At 43.3% G+C, this 14,970-nt stretch overlaps 1 long non-coding RNA gene across 1 annotated transcript; it reads left to right on the forward strand.

Annotated features, from left to right (window-relative positions):
• The first annotated feature begins 4,119 nt into the window (after positions 1–4,119).
• On the forward strand, positions 4,120–9,188 carry LOC144300772 (uncharacterized). The gene is made up of 3 exons (XR_013367551.1): positions 4,120–4,377; positions 6,515–6,759; positions 7,044–9,188. It is a non-coding gene; the product is annotated as an uncharacterized LOC144300772 (long non-coding RNA).
• Positions 9,189–14,970: the final 5,782 nt, after the last annotated feature.

A 14,970-nucleotide genomic window follows, 5' to 3' on the forward strand; every position in this document is an offset into this window, starting at 1 on the left:
TTAACACAACACTGTGTGCACCAAGATCTGTCTCAGTGGTTCCTATCATTTAACTCATTTAGTTCTTACAACCACCTGGGAAAGCAGGTATCCCCATTATTCTCATTTTGCAGACGAGGAGACTAAGGACAGGGACTGCCTCAAGGTCACAGTAGTTACTCAACGTCTGTTGTTTTTGCCTGGTTAATACCCATTCCTGCTACTGGTTCTCCATTGATTCTCGGGGAGACCCCCATCCGTCCCCCATTCTCAAGCCTACGTTTGCTTGGGGTTTGCCAACTTCCTCTGCCCCCATTTCCCCCAGAGTGATTCAGGTCTAGGCCCATCAGCATACCCCACACCCTGGCCACCATGTCCAGTTCCAGATTGACCATGGAGAGTCAGGCTGAAAACTGCTGTGCAATATTAAGAAAAGAGAACTTCCCTTTGAGCTCCTCAAAACTGGGAGGAATTAGACATGGAGCTGCAGGAGCCACCAAGTGGAGAAGGGTGTGGAGGGTGGGGCCACCCCAAGCAAAGCCGAGTTGCAGGGGGGGAGAGGTTGGCCTGATGGTCTGTGAGGCCCGCATCCAGCCTTTGCAAGGTCTACTTCGGAGTGAGACTTGTCCCAATTTTTTTTTTTTAATTCAGTGTTTTGTTTTGTTTTAAAAATCTTTGCAAAGGTTGTACAACCATCACCACCACTGCTAGAAAATTTTCATCAACCCCAAAGACACTCATTGGCAGTCATTCCACATCCCTGCTCCCACAGCCCTCTGCAGCCTGCATACTTGTCACGTCACCCCAGGGTTTAAAACAGAATCAGGGGCAGCCCAGGTGGCTCAGTGGTTTAGCGCCACCTTCAGCCCAGGGCCTGATCCTGGAGACCCAGGATTGAGTCCCATGTTGGGCTCCCTGCATGGAGCCTGCTTCTCCCTCTGCCTGTGTCTCTGCCTCTCGCTCTCTCTCTGTATCTCATGAATAAATAACTAAAATCTTTTAAAAAATAAAAAATAAACAAAATAAAACATAATCACACTCATTCATGGTTCAGGGCTTCATCTCCCTGTTTCCGTCCCTGCTCTGGGAGAGTGTGGTCCTCAGGAAGATCATTGAGGACATCCACTGAGGATATCACTCATGCTAGGGGGGCCACTCTGTTATATATAAACAAGTTAGGAATCAGAGACTTAACTGTGAAAGTGACATCAGGAGATGTAGGGTGACAGGGGTGGCTGTGACATGCGATTCTGATGGCGACTGGGACATTGCCGCCCTCTGTGGCCTAGATAAGATTGTCATTGAATCCCCAAATCCAAAACATTTACCACGAAGAGGGAAATCAATGCTTCCCTCAGGGACCCCAGGCCACTGGCCCTATAATGAGGCTCCTGCTTCAGGCTGTGCTATGTCTGTGCCACCTGTGTCAACGTAGAACACAGCTCCAGGTTGACTTGTGTTTCCACTTAAACTCCATTTGCACAAAATTTACTAGCAGAGTCAATTTTACTGATAAGCTGGGAGGGAGGTAGATAAGGGAAGGAATGTTGCAACCCCGCACACAGCTGCAAAGTGAAAGCAAGCTTCTCTGCCCTCACCATGGCCACCACCTCAGACCCTGGTTGTCCCTTCACATGGGTAGCCCCATGCCACCCACTGACTCCTCTCCCTAGGTACACTCCACTCCTCTCCCTGTCTCTCTCTCTCCTCCTTCTGTTCCTCAGCATCCCCTGCTCCTCCCCCACAGAGTCCAAAGTGACTAATTCAGCTGCTCATGAAGAAAAGCTTAACTGCCATTTTGTTGCTCAGGCACCTGACCTCAGGGTCCCCCGTTCTTCCCTGGGTAACATGTTCCTGTTTGCTCCTAACAAACACAGCTCCCTTCCAAAGACCAATGCAACACTTAACTGTAGGGTCACGTGATGACTTCAGTCCTAAATGCTTTACCTTCATGGGTCCTCCATAAAAAGTATTAAAAGTTATATTTGTGATTGCATTAGTAGAAGAAAAATATAATTCCATCTGGGTTATATTCATTTTTTTAAAATTCTGATTTTAAGAGAAATTAAAACTTGTTCATGGGTCTCTAAAAGTATCATGGCCCCTGGGTGCCAGTGCTGTGGTTCTTACCGCCTAAGCTGGCCCTGCTAAAACAATATATTTTTCATCCTGCTGTATATCTGAGTGAGGTGGGCTCTCCAATCACTGAAGCAAGGATCCCAATACTGAGATGTCCCTCACAAACTGACTTCTGGTGCTGGAATACATCCAGGCTTGGGCCACGATGGGTCTCCATTTGCCACCTGTTTTTAGTTTGATGCAAGGAAACAGTTCAGGGACTGGTTCCCCTTGCAACCATGGGGGAGGACACCTAGAAAGTTCAGCCCAGGAACCCTGGGCTCCCCAGCAGACTCTTCACTGAGGTGATTGGAGGAAGAACAACTAAATTATGGCAGAAAAGGGAAGGGGTGGAAGGGGACATGGAAGCTTACTGGGACTTGGTGGGCACTCTGCTGAGCATTGCTTCCCTTAATATTCTATGAGCATCTGAGAGGTGGCCAAACGTAAATATGTGCAGGGTGTCCCGGCACTCTGCTGAATACTCTAAATAGTTTATTTGATATTTGTAGTCATCTGAGAAGTAGGTATAATTTTTGTTTCTATCTTACAGGAGAGGATGTTGACATTCAGAGAGAGTTAATACTTTTTTTTTTTAAGATTTTATTTATTCATTCATGAGACACACGCACACAGAGAGAGAGAGAGAGAGAGAGGCAGAGACACAGGCAGAGGGAGAAGCAGGCTCCATGCAGGGAGCCCGATGCGGAACTCGATCCCAGGACTCCAGAATCATGCCCTGGGCCAAAGGCAGGCGCTAAACCGCTGAGCCACCCAGTGATCCCCAAGAGTTAAGACTTCTAAGGGCAGTCAGGGTAGAGGCAAAGCTCAGGACTGAGTTTTAGGGAATATCCCGGGACCAGGAATGGCTCATGGTGAGTCAGAGTCTGGAGGAGACTTTGACACAAAGGGAGCATCAACTGAATCATGGGCATCATGTCTGGCAAAGGACTGATGCATTTTAGTCCTGGGTTCATGGGCTATTCAGCAACTATGCCCCCCATTTGGGGCTTAGGTTAGATTTTGGGAGAGATGGGGTTATGCCACAGAGGTCAAGCCATATCATATTTTGGAAACCCCATATGCCATGGGTCTCAACAGTCTTTTAATATGATAAGTGTGTACCCACTCGATTGCCAGGTCAGGTACCAAGGAAGCAGGTTTCCAGTAGAACTAGATGACAGCCCCAAATATTTGCAGGCAATGTGTATTTATTATCCTTTTAAAGGGCCCATTCCTAGGACACTTGACTTGCCCAAAGTACCTTCCAAGCATAGCAACCTATTCTTTCTTTATTTTTTAGGATTGTATTTATTTATTCATGAGATACGGGGAGAGAGAGGCAGAGACACAGGCAGAGGGAGAAGCAGGCTCCCTGCAGGGAGCCTGATGAGGGACTCGATCCCAGGACCCCAGGATCACGCCCTGGGCCAGAGGTAGACACTCAGCCACTGAGCCACCCAGGTGCCCCTACAGCAGCCTATTCAACCATCATGGGACTCTGCTCTAGGCCTAATAACAGTAACATCAAGCACCATCATTGTTACACTATTAGTGGTGTGTATCATGTGCCTCAGGTGCATTAAATGCTTTGGATATCATGTCTCATTTAATTTTCATAACTGCCTTGGAAGATAGGGATATATTTTACCCATTTACAGGTGAGAAAACAGGCTCAAGTAGGTTGAGCACCTTACAAGGCTACATAGTTAGGATGTGACAAAGCCCCCTTCCCATCAGTCTGGCTCTAAGTCTGGAGCTCAAAACCACCATTATCTTCTACCAAACCCTAAAGGTAAGTGTTTCTCATTTCCTGATTCAGGAAATTACCATGACTGTCCCAGGCCGAATCTACTCAGATTTGTACACTAAATTTTACTGTAAGACGTACTACACGGGTGCTTCTCAAAGAGGGACGGTTTCACCTCCCAAAAGACATCTGACAACATCCAGAGATGCTTTTGGGTGTCACAAATGGGGGCGGGGAAGAGGGGAGGTTGCTACCAGCATCTATTCGTAGAGGCCAGGGATGCTGCTAAACATCTTACAACACACAGAATGGCCCTACAACAGAATTATCCAGCCCGATATCAGTAGGGCTGAGGCTGAGAACCCCTGTGTTACATAAGCTACCATTGAATTCTAAGTCAAAATAGAAAAATCATACAATCTGCTCCCTTCCGAAACAGTATGTCATCTGCCAAGGATGCAAAGTATGGTCTTAGTACCAACCGCTGGATGCTGAGTCTGAAATGAATGGCTTTCCAAAGGTCCCACCAGGTAGGGTGACCGGATATTTTATCCTACAAACCAGACAGTGACTGTAAAAGGAGACAATTACTCCATGACAACAAGCAGAAACCTGGATGAATGACCCCTCTGCTGTTGAGTTTGCTGGCAAACACCTGCTCAAGGCAGAGGCCAGTGTAGCGGTAAAGATGAAAGGCTGCCACATAAATCTTGGCAATGACTTCAAAGGTTTTCCTCCAAGAGCTTATGGGCACGTTAGATTCCCAAAGGCTATTCCTGGGTCCCTCTGTCCTCCATACAAGTGACACCTCGCTCCATCTGTTGCTATCAGGCAAATCTGATAAGCCTTTCCTCTCCAGCCAGTTTTCTTGCTATTTCTGAGAGGTTGTCATTTGAACTTTGTCAAATTGAGTATCTCCTGTAGTTCATTTTACCTTGCCAAGCACTCCGTGAGGGAGGGTCATGTGTTATGTTCATTTTTAAGAGGTGTATACTGAAATGTGGAAAGGCAGGTGCCTCTGAGGGACAAAGCAAGTTGGTGGCTCTGGAGTCCATGTTTCTAGGGCATTCGAACCCAGTGATTGTTTCTGTCATAAGACAGGAGTCGGATGGTGTCACATTCTAAATAGACTCCTGTGGTTGGGGGGGACACCTGGGTGACATCGTTGGTTGAGTGACCAACTCTTGGTTTTAGTTCAGGTCGTGATCTCACCACCCTGGGACCAAGTCCTACATCGAGTTCTGCACTCAGCCCAGGGTCTGCTTCACATTCTCTCTCTCTCTCCCTCCAGCTTGCACTCCCTCTGTCTCTCAAATGAATAAATAAAATCTTTAAAAATGAAGAAATAAACTAAATACACCCCCATGGGTATAACTAGACCTCGAGAAAAAATCCTAAAAACATTTTTAGTATGACCCTATCTGACCAACATAATAATAATAATAATAATAATAATAATAATAATTTATTTATTTATTTTTAGAGAGAGAGAGAGAGAGAGGTAGAGACACAGGCAGAGGGAGAAGCAGACTCCATGCAGGGAGCCCAATGTGGGACTCGATCCTGGGTCTCCAGGATCACGCCCTGGGCTGAGGGTGGCGCTAAACCGCTGAGCCACCCTGGCTGCCCTAACCAACATAATTATTAATGGGGTATCAATAAAATTGTGTCTTGAGCTGAGGAAGAGCCAAGGTGGTGGCTTGATTCTGGTGGTCCAAAGATTCTGGATGTGCTGTCTACATTTCACCCCGTTTTCTTGCACTCAAGAGACTGTAGCAGAATGTGAGTGAAAGTCATTTCATTATAACGGATAATGTTGGATCCGCTCTATTTTATTAGAAGAGAGATTTATCTAGAGACTCTACTGAGTAGCTGCCTGTGATCCATCTCACTATCTACCCAAGACTCATCACCTGTGTGTTGGGCACCTTGCTTGAGAGTGGGGCTCCCCCCCCAACAGTGCCCTGTCCCTGGAGAAATGAACACAAATAGCAAGTAAGACAATAAGACACTATCACTAGTCTTTTTATTTATTTATTTATTTATTTATTTATTTATTTATTTATGAGACAGAGAGAGATTGAGAGAGAGAGAGAGGCAGAGACACAGGCAGGGGGAGAAGCAGGCTCCTTGCCGGGAGCCCAACGCAGGACTCACTTGATCCTCAGTCTCCAGGATCACACCCTGGGCTGAAGGCGGTGCTAAACCGCTGAGCCACCTGGGCTGCCCCACTAGTTTTGTTCTTTAGATTATTTTTCTTGCTTTTTCTTTTGAACTCAAAATCGAATCCCTGGCTAAAACTCATGGGTTTTAGGGAGATGACAAGAGGTAATTTGGCAGTAGAGATGAGAGATGTCTACTGGTGTCTGGCTCTGTTTAGACTAATGATGGTGATGGGATGGCCTGGGAGACAGAAGACACTCATGAAAGGTAAAAAGTCTACAACAAGGGGTGAGGCCTTATGAAAAGAAGTGGGCTCTCCCCTCCAAATAAAAATAAATAAAAAAGAGGTGGGCTCTCCCTCCCCCCAGTCAGGAGGATGTGATATTGATAAAGTAACAAAAAAAAAAATTAGGTTGTGAGGTTGATATAGAGCTTTGTCACTCATCCCTTTAATCCTGCAATTAAAAGAAGAAAATGAGTGTGCTGTGCTTCTTTTTCCTTCAGGAGAGATGGTTGAAGCTGTAGGTAGAGCTACTCACTGACAACCAGAAGAGGAAGATGGATGATCCTGGCTCCTTGGAGACTTTGTAATGGAGTTTTCTCCTTCACCGCATTCCATTTTTCCTTGCCACAGACCCTGACTTCTCACTCTCCGCAGTTGAAATACACTCCCTTCTGTTTTGCAGATGGCAAATGTGACAGTGCAGTGAGCTGTGGGCTATAAGCCAGTCTGATGGGCACCCTAGTCTGTGAGTGGAGGCCAGAAATAGCTGGGGTGGAAATGCATGCCTTGGAGTTGGGGTGGCCTCCTGGAGAGCTGGAGCCTCCCTGGAGGACCCTGGAAGGCTGGCTTGCAAATCAGTTTTCTTCCTCTTGTCTCTCATCCTCCAGGCTCCTCAGTCTCTCCTGCACCCCCTTCCCCCCCATCTCAGGCTCCCCTCTCCTTGGAATTCATAGCACAGCTGTAGCACTGCAGGAGTCTTCTACCCTGACTTCTGTTTGGAGTTAATGGGGAGAATGTCTCTCCCCACAGGACCTGCTGGACAGCTGAGGCAAGGAAGCTGAGAGAAGGAATGGGTCCTGGCCCACCCGCCAGTCAGACCACAGCTTGCAGAAATTGAAAGCACATCCTATCACAGGCATAATGAATGTGCAGTGGGTATGAATATTACCCTACATCTGTGTGCATAAGAAATGTCACAGTGTTTTTATTTTTCTAAATCAACTTCAATTGGCTCTGAGCCCCCACTAACCAGACTGGCAGGAAATTCCATCTTGGTTATGGAATGGAAGCCCTCCTTCCCCTCCTCTGAGTTGTACCCAGGCCTTGAAGATGTATGACAGAGTCCAGAACATTCATCAAATGCTCTGCTGGCCTTCAGCTCATTTTCCTTATTCAAAGAGTGCCCTGGCACGCCCTTGACGTTGGCAGCTTCCTTGTCAGGTTTTGCTTGGCGATCTTTGCTGGGGTGGGGAGGTTCATTCCTGACTCATTCCCATGGGAAGTTCTGCCAAGGTCTCACCCACAGCCCCCACCCACTGTGCACCCTGGGAACAGGACTTGGGGTCCTCTTACCCATGCTATCCTTAAAAGCCCCCAGCTCCTGTTAGTGCCCAGGAAAGCTAAGTAACTTTGCTCCCTCCCCTCCCTGTGGCTTCACTATCCCCCAACTGCTCAAATTTCACCCATCCCTTCCCTTGTCTACAAGCGTCTAACATGATGGCTCTGTCAGCCCAGATTTTTGTCAAAGAGTGATGTGTTGGCCCGGTTGTTTCCTTCTCAGAGCTATGAGGGAAAATCTTCCAGGACTCTCTCCTAGCCCCTGGTGGGTTGCTGGTGATCTTTAGCTTCTTGGCTTCTGCTACATCCACTCCAATCTCTGCCTTCATCTTCACATGGTGCTCTCCCTGTATACATTCCTGTCTCCAAATTTCCCCTTTTTATAAGGACACCATTCATACTGGATTAAGGGCTCAACATACTCCAGGATGATGTCATCTAATTTCTAATTAACTAATTACCACTGCAATGGCTCTATTTCCAAATAAAGTCACCTTCTGAGGTACTGGGAGTTAGGACTTCAACATTTAGAGGGGACACCGCTGAATCCATAACAATCACCAATTTGCTTCAGTTTGCCTGAGATTGTCCTGGTTTTAAAGTTAAAAGTTTCATGTCTAGGGAACTTCCTTAGTCCAAGGCAAACCAGAACAGTTGGCCACCCTAGTGACCATGCTGAAACAACCATGCTGACCATGCTGAAATAGTAACAAAAAGGGTCCAATGCTTGTTATTGTCTGCTGTATATATTTCTCAGGAATCTCAAAGGAAAGGTTGGCTACTGGCAGATAAATTTGGGAGCTCCTAGGTTCAGTGGATGAATGGCACTTAACTCTTGACACAAGCAGATATTCACCAAGTGTTGATGGAAATGGAAAAGACAAGTGCCCAGAGGGCTGTGCTTGGAGGTATGGGTGGAGGAAGGAGGAGACAGAGCTGGAGTAAGGTGGGAGGAGTCACTTTTGGAAAGGAAAGGTCTGAGGGAGGGTTAAGGTGAAGCAGCTGTCCCAGATGCTGGGTGCAGAGAGGAGGACGTGTGGGAGGGCTTGCACTTGAGGCTCCCCCTCTCTATGGGTGGGAAGTCTTCACCTGTTGAATGAGCCATCATATCCAGGAAGCTTGGCATCCAGTGGTTCTGATGGTCGCCATGCTTTTAGGTTGCTACCACTTCAGAAGAGTGAGAACACTTCAGTTCTTTCATAAATTGAAGATAATGTGTTTAGAAGGTTATATTTAAAACACGCTTAGAACACATCTGTTTTGCAGTGTGACGGGATGCAAGTCTCCACAAGGACAGATCTCAGTGAAAAGAAGGAGAACTGAATTTCCAGTAGACCACTCATTTGAGTGGGTAAGACAAGGGCCCCCCTGCCCCCCTGTGATTGGCTGCTGTTGTTGTTTACAAGTTCGGTTTCAGGAAGATCATGCAAATGCCTCCCAGAGGATCCCTGTGTTATTTGACATGATCTTGAAATAATCCCCTCAAACAAAGCTTTCTGATCACTGATCCAGCTAACAGAGAAATAAAAATAAATGCATTTCATAAACACCACTACTGTGGGTATGTAAAAATGTCATGAGCAGATAAGTAATTTCAGAAAAAAAAGATGGGGGACATCTGGGTCCTGGGTCCTGGGATCGAGCCTGTCTTAGACTCCTTCCTCAGCAGGGAGGCTGCTTCTCTCTCTCTCTCTCTCTCTCTCTCTCCCTGCCTGCTATTCTCCTTGTTTGTGCTTTCTCTGTCAAGTAAATAAATAAAATTTTTAAAAAAAGATGTGGTTTTGACAAATGATAGCAACTGCTCTTGTTAAATAAACATTCTCCTTTCATAAGACCAGGAATAAATCATAGTTTAGGGCATGCAGAGTTGATTACAGAAGCATATTTTCTTGTTTACAGTCTATTGATAATACTATTCTCAAGCAACTATTAGGTAGAAAGTAAGATTCTTAGGGACTCCAACTACTTTGTCCACAATAGATTTTTCCTCCATTACCCAGAATTTTATGCCACTGTCCACATTACCAATAGCCCAGTCCTAAAAAACAATCTCTCTGGTTTTTAATGAAAACATCATCAGAATTGGTCTGTGGTAACCAACAACCCTATTTTATAAATGGAAAAACTGGGGTACTTAGTGCCTCGTAGAAGTCTAATTAGAGAACCGGAAGAACCAGTCATCTCTGGATTCAACTTTAGAGGCTGGGAGGTGCTGTAATATAAATTTCTACAGAACAAGCAAATAATCTAATAATACTGGAAACTACTCTGAGATAAGTTTAATAAGTATAGTAGATACACACACTCCACTTGATTTTGTTTTGGAGAATATGGTATTTTCCATTTAAAAATTACATTACTTAACATGGACTGGGCTTATCATTGTTTTAAAATGAATTGAGGGGCACCTGGTGGCTCAGTGGTTGAGTATCTGCCTCCAGCTCAGGGCATGATCCTGGGGTCCTGGGATCAAGTCCCACATCGGGCTCCTGGCAGGGAGCCTGTTTCTCCCTCTGCCTATGTCTCTGCCTCTCTCTGTGTCTCTCATGAATAAATAAATAAAATCTTAAAATCTTAAAATCTTAAAATAAATAAATAAATAAATAAATAAATAAATAAAATGAATTGAGAATTTTTTTTAATTTCTCAGTTTTCATTTCTAGCATGATAAATAGATACACAACACACAAAAACACGCTCTTTATGGTCTTCAGTCTTTTTTAAGAGTGTAAAAGGTGCTAACACCAACAAGTTTGAGAACAGTGTGTCCTTCAAAAGAACGTGTCATCTAATGTTCATTATGTTCCAGGAACTGACTCAGAATCCATTCTCTACGTATGCCACTGCACTCCTTCACAAATGGCAAATAAAAAAGAAGGGGAAAGTTAAAGTTTCAACATTCATTTATTTTTTAAAAAAGTAGAAATCTAGGAATAGGAGAGAACATTATTACTTGATGAGTCTGCCTAATATCAGCATAAATATACTGAAAGACTGGGACCATCAACATATTCCCTTTGAAGTCAGGAATAGCACCTGCATTGCTTCAACCACTTCTTCTCTTCAACATCACATAAAAGATTTTAGGTCAGTGCAGTAAAATAAGAAAAAGAAATAAAATGTATAAGAATTACAAAGGCGGAAGCAAAATTACCATTATTTGCAGACAAAATTTCTGTTGACATAAAATCCTGTCTCTCTACAGAAAAGCTACTAGAATAAATAAGACAGTTCTATATTGTTGGACAGAAGATCGATATGAAAAATCCATAGCATTCTTATATCCCAGGGACTATTAAGGAGAAAATATAATTTTAAAAAATCTGAAACTGCATATTCATAACAGACATTTGCAGAAAAAAACAAAACTGAACAAAAAACTTTATTGTAAGACGTAGGAGATCTAAATACTAGTTTGTAGGTGGGAAGATTTGATGTCATAAAGAAGATAGATAACATTTTATTATTTTAATGATAGTCTAATGAAAGTCCTAATGAAGTTTTTCATACAATCTGACAAGGATGAAGAAATGCTAAGACAAATTTAAAGAAGGTGCCATATGTATGGTAAGGGAGAAGCTTGGAATAGGGAACAAAACGTGTCTTATTAGATAACAAAGCTTACCATACAGGCATGGTAAATAAGACTGTGCAGCACTGGACTGGGGATGTATACAAAGGCCAATGGAACACCTCAGGCAGCCTGAAGCCAGAATAACATATGTGTTGGGTACATGACAGAGGTGGCTTTAAAATTAGTATGGAAGAGGGCAGCCCAGGTGGTTCAGTGGTTTAGTGCTGCCTTTAGCCCAGGGTGTGATCCTGGAGACCTGGGATCGAGTCCCACATCAGGCTCCCTGCATTGAGCCTGCTTCTCCCTCTGCCTGTGTCTCTGTCTCTGTATCTCTCTCTGTGTGTCTCTCGTGAATAACTAAATAAAATCTTAAAAAAAATTAATATGGAAGAGAATAGACCAAACAACTAGTGGTTCCAGGATAATGATATGTCTTCATCTTGGAAGAAGAGAGTGTTAGGTCATTATCTCTGAGCATATTAAAAAAAATTTCCACTGTGTAAAAGACACAAATGTCAAAAACAAAACTATAAAACTTCTCAAAAAAAAAGCATAGGCAAATATCACTGTGACAGTAGAGTAGGGACAGATTCTTTTTAATGATAGGAAACCTGTAGGTCATAAATAACAAGTTTGATAAAATTGTCTAATTAAAATGATAAATTCTCATACCAAGAGGCAAGAATAAACATGAAAAGGTAACAAATCTCATAATGCATGTAGTGGACGAGACATCAGTCACTAGAATATACATAGAAATCTATTTATTTATTTATTTATTTATTTATTTATTTATTTATTTATGACACAGAGAGAGAGGCAGAGACATAGGCAGCGGGAATAGCAGGCTCCCTGCTATTGGGGAGCCTGATGTAGGACTCAATTCTGGGATCTAGGATCACGCCGTGAGCTGAAGGCAGGTGCTCAACCACTGAGTCACCAAGGTGTCCCTAGAACTCCTATTTAAGAAAAAAACCCTATGAAAGATAGGGCAAATAACATGAATAGGCAACTTCCAGAGGAGGAAACTTTCATGGTCAATAAATAGATTAAAATATTCTCCACCTCTCACACAAATATGCAAATTTCAAAATGAAACAGCAATGAATTATCATCCCACACATCAGTTGAGGGCAATTAATAAGCCTGTTCATACCAAGTCTTGGTGAAGATGTAGAGAAATAGGCACTCTGTACCATTGCTACTGTGAGTGCTAATCAGTAGAAGTGACCACACCAGAGAGCAATTTGACATCTCCTAGTACATTCCCCTCCAGAGAAATTCACGTTTATACACAAGTTATATGTGCACAGGCGTTCGCTGCAACTCCATTATTCATAGCATATAAGTAAAAACTACCCAACAGTAGAGGACTGGATAAATAATGTGAGATCTATTAATTAAATCCAAGTCTAAACTGGATCTACATGGTACGAAAGTGGGTGCAATTCAAATGCAAATCAAAATCACAATGAGATACCATGTCATACCCATTAGGATGGCGATTATAAAAACAAAAGCAAAACCATAAAATAAGTGTTGACTAGGATGTGAAGTTAGAACCCTTGTGCTTTGCTGGTGGGAGTTAGAAATGATACAGCTGCTGTGGGAAATAATATGGTAGTACTTCAAATATTAAATATAGAATTACCATCCAATCCATCAAATCCACTTCTAGGCATATACTTATAAGAACTGCAGGCAGACAGTTGAATAGATACTTGCACATCATGTTCATAGCAGCAGTGTTTACAATAACCAAAAAGTGAAAAGAGTCCAAATGTCCATCAACAGATGAATGGATAAACAAATTGTGGTACATACATATAATAGAATATTTTTCAGTCTTAGGGATGAAATTCTTATACATGCAACAACACAGATGCATTTTGAATACATTATGCTAAGTGAAATAAGTCACACAAAGAAGTATTGCATGCTTCCATCTATAGGAGTTACACACAAGGATGAAATTCATAGAGACAGAAAGTGGAACAGAGGTGATGAGAAGCTGGCAGGAGGGGAGAATGGGGAATTATTTTATAGGTACAGAGTTTCCATTTGGATGATGAAAATGTTGTGCAGATGAATGGTGGTGATGGTTGCACAACAGTGTGAATGTACTTTATGCTGTCGATTGGTACATCTAAAAATAGTTAAAATGGTAAATTTTATATCCGTTTTATCATAATAAAAAAGCTAATGAAGAGATTATAGGATCATGGGTGCTGCCCTGAGTATTCGAGTGCTGGTGTGGGCTTTGTTGATCTAGTGGGGAATTTACATGTGCCTACACCCACTTGGGTGGATGGAGAACCCAGGGCATGGGGCTCAAGGCCCTTCCCAAAAGCCAGCAGAGCAGGAGGAGGGAGACCCAGGGTGGATGGAGAGATCAGAAAGGCTCAAGTACTTGGCCTGCTGGAAAGCCTGAAAAGGCAGAAATTGCTGGTTGAGGGGGACTCCCTAGGCTGACATAGAACCAGGTGGCTGGATCTGAAGTCCAGGCTCCCAGGAAGGGCCCCTCCTTCTGGTCCATGGATCTTCGGCACTTGTTAGGATGGAGGAAGTGGGGAAAGAAGGCGCAGAAGAAAGAGCAGAGAGAGAGAGGTGTTGAGGTGTTGTGTGCTCATTCGTGACCCTGGGGTGGAAGGAGAGGAAGTGCACTGTAGAGGTGGACCCTGTGTAGGAAGAGGGCAGGAAAGGGGGGGAATGGAATTGGGAGACTGTCCAATGCAGCCTCAAGTTGTGGAGTGGAAAGAGTGAAAGCTTTGGAGCCATGCAGACCTCTGAATTCTCATCCTGCCAATTATGGTCAGTGTGACCTTACTGAGCCTTGGTTCCCATATTTATATGTAGGGAAAAAAATATTTTCTCACTTAGTTTTACAGAAAGACGCAGTCCTAGCTGATCTTGCTTCCACGTAACTCAGAAAAAGAAATCCAATTATTTAATCAAAGATCTTCTTTGGAACATCGTCCTTGTCTTTTAGTTATTTATTTTTAAATTGTTTGTTTTGGGGCACCCAGGTGACTCAGTCAGTTAAGTGTCCGACTCTTGATATAGACCCAAGTCATGATCTCAGGGTTGTGGGATCAAGCCCTGCATCTGACTCCCTGCAGGACATGGAGCCTGCTTAAAATTCTCTCTCTGCCTCTCACCCTGCCCCTGCCCCGCTACCTCTCTCCCCTCTCTCTCTCTCTAAAAAAAAAAAAAAGTTTGTCAACTCTAATTCAATACAGGCTTCTTTTTAGTAAGGTCATATTGATGTCCTTTTAAAACATGGAAAAGTTAATCTCATTTCAGGAAACCACAAGGAGAGAGTGTTCTCTACCCCCAATTTTGATCTATATGTCTCTTTTCTTCTATCTGGTTTCACTTAATTGAAGGATGGTTTCATACATGTTTCTTTTCCTCATATCTATTTTCATTATTTCTAGTCTCATTTCAGAACTCATTCAACCATTTCTGCTTCCTAAAGAGATGCTATTCCACTGGTAATCGACAAAGCTCCAGGTGCAATGCCATAATCTAATTTCAGGATATTATTAAGAGCATTTAATTCACGTAATTGCATTTGATTAGGAAAGAATGACTAAATCATGGATCGAATCAACTGGGGCACAACAATTTTAGGGCTTGCTATTAAGAATTTAAATATTGTTGGGCAATTTCTTATGTCTGTTTTCACTCACAACAATGTATCTCCTTGTAAAACCTTCTGTAGGACAGCATTTTATATTTAACAGGGGCCTGGCATGTTTTATTTGATATAGTCACCTTAATATCTCAGATGTTTTTCCTTTATTTTCATCTTAAGGTTGAAGA

This window comes from Canis aureus, chromosome 29, assembly GCF_053574225.1.
Source record: "Canis aureus isolate CA01 chromosome 29, VMU_Caureus_v.1.0, whole genome shotgun sequence".
Classification (NCBI taxonomy): domain Eukaryota; kingdom Metazoa; phylum Chordata; class Mammalia; order Carnivora; family Canidae; genus Canis; species Canis aureus.